This window comes from Natrix helvetica, assembly GCF_964273705.1.
Source record: "Natrix helvetica genome assembly, chromosome: W".
In the NCBI taxonomy this organism is placed as follows: Eukaryota; Metazoa; Chordata; class Lepidosauria; order Squamata; family Natricidae; genus Natrix; species Natrix helvetica.
Genome location: NC_138555.1, coordinates 65,809,423 through 65,811,922, shown reverse-complemented (window position 1 = coordinate 65,811,922; position 2,500 = coordinate 65,809,423).

The window sequence follows — 2,500 nt, the reverse complement described above, 5'->3', positions numbered from 1 at the left end:
CAATGAGATAGATAGATAGATAGATAGATGATAGATAGATAGATAGATAGATAGATAGATAGATAGATAGATAGATAGATAGATAGATGAGGTAGGTAGACAGACAATGAGAGATAGAGAGAGAGAGACAGACAGACAGACAATGAGATAGATAGATAATGAGAGAAAGAGTGGGGAGAGACAGACAATGAGAGATAGAGAGAGACAGACAGACAGACATGCAGACAGACAGACAGACAGACAGACAGACAGACAGACAGACAATGAGATAGATAGTTAATGAGAGAAAGAGGGGGGAGTGACAGACAATGAGAGATAGATAGATAGATAGATAGATGATGTAGGTAGACAGACAATGAGAGATAGAGATACAGATAATGGTAGACAGACAGACAGATAATGAGAGAGAGAGACAGACAGACAGACAGACAGACAGACAGACAATGAGATAGATAGATAATGAGAGAAAGAGGGGGGAGAGACAGACAATGAGAGATAGATAGATAGATAGATAGATAGATAGATAGATAGATAGATAGATAGATAGATAGATGATGTAGGTAGACAGACAATGAGAGATAGAGATACAGATAATGGTAGACAGACAGACAATGAGAGATAGAGAGAGAGACAGACAGACAGACAGACAATGAGATAGATAGATAATGAGAGATAGGGGGGAGACAGACAATGATAGATAGATAGATAGATAGATAGATAGATAGATAGATAGATAGATAGATAGATAGATAGATAGATAAATGAGAAAAAGAGTGGGGAGAAAGAGACAATGAGAGATAGGTAGATAGATAGATAATGAGAGAAAGAGAGAAAGAGTGGGGAGAGACAATGAGAGATAGATAAATAGAGAGACAGACAGACAGACAATGAGATAGATGGATAGATAGATAGATAGATAGATAGAGAGAGAGAGAGAGAGAGAGAGAGAGAGAGAGACAGACAGACAGACAGACAATGAGAGATAGAGATAAAGGTAGACAGACAGACAGACAATGAGAGAGAGAGACAGACAGACAGACAGACAGACAGACAGACAGACAGAAAATGAGATAGATAGATATGAGAGAATTGGGGGGGAGACAGACAATGAGAGATAGATAGATAGATAGATGATAGATGATAGATAGATAGATAGATAGATACATAGATAGATAGATAGATAGATAATGAGAGAAAGAGTGGGGAGAGAAAGACAATGATAGATGATAGATAGATAGATCGATAGATAGATAGATAGATAGATAGATAGATAGATAGATAGATAGATAGATAATGAGAGAAAGAGAGAAAGAGTGGGGAGAGACAATGAGAGATAGATAAATAGAGAGACAGACAGACAGACAATGAGATAGATAGATAGATGATAGATAGATAGATAGATAGATAGATAGATAGATAGATAGATAGATAGATAGATAGATAGATGAGGTAGGTAGAAAGACAATGAGAGATAGAGAGAGACAGACAGACAGACAGACAATGAGATAGATAGATAATGAGAGAAAAAGAGAGACAGACCGACAGACAATGAGAGATAGAGATACAGAAAATGGTAGACAGACAGACAGACAATGAGAGAGAGACAGACAGACAGACAGAGAGACAATGAGATAGATAGATAATGAGAGAAAGAGCAGGGAGAGACAGACAATGATAGATAGATAGATAGATAGATAGATAGATAGATAGATAGATAGATAGATAGATAATGAGAGAAAGAGAGAAAGAGAGAAAGAGTGGGGAGAGACAATGAGAGATAGATAAATAGAGAGACAGACAGACAGACAATGAGATAGATAGATAGAGAGAGAGAGAGAGAGAGAGAGAGAGAGAGAGATGAGGTAGGTAGACAGACAATGAGAGAGAGAGAGAGAGAGAGACAGACAGACAATGAGATAGATAGATAGAGAGAGAGAGAGAGAGAGAGAGAGAGAGAGAGAGATGAGGTAGGTAGACAGACAATGAGAGATAGAGAGAGACAGACAGACAGACAGACAGACATGCAGACAGACAGACAATGAGATAGATAGATAATGAGAGAAAGAGGGGGGAGACAGACAATGATAGATAGATAGATAGATAGATAGATAGATAGATAGATAGATAGATAGATAGATAGATAGATAGATAGATAGATAGATAAATGAGAAAAAGAGTGGGGAGAAAGAGACAATGAGAGATAGATAGATAGATAGATAGATAGATAGATAGATAGATAGATAGATAGATAGATAGATAGATAGATAGATAGATAGATAGATAGATAGATAGATGAGGTAGGTAGACAGACAATGAGAGAGACAGACAGACAGACAGACAGACAGACAGACAGACAGACAGACAATGAGATAGATAGATAATGAGAGAAAGGGGGGGAGACAGACAATGATAGATAGATAGATAGATAGATAGATAGATAGATAGATAGATAGATAGATAGATAGATAGATAGATAGATAGATAGATAGATAGATAGATG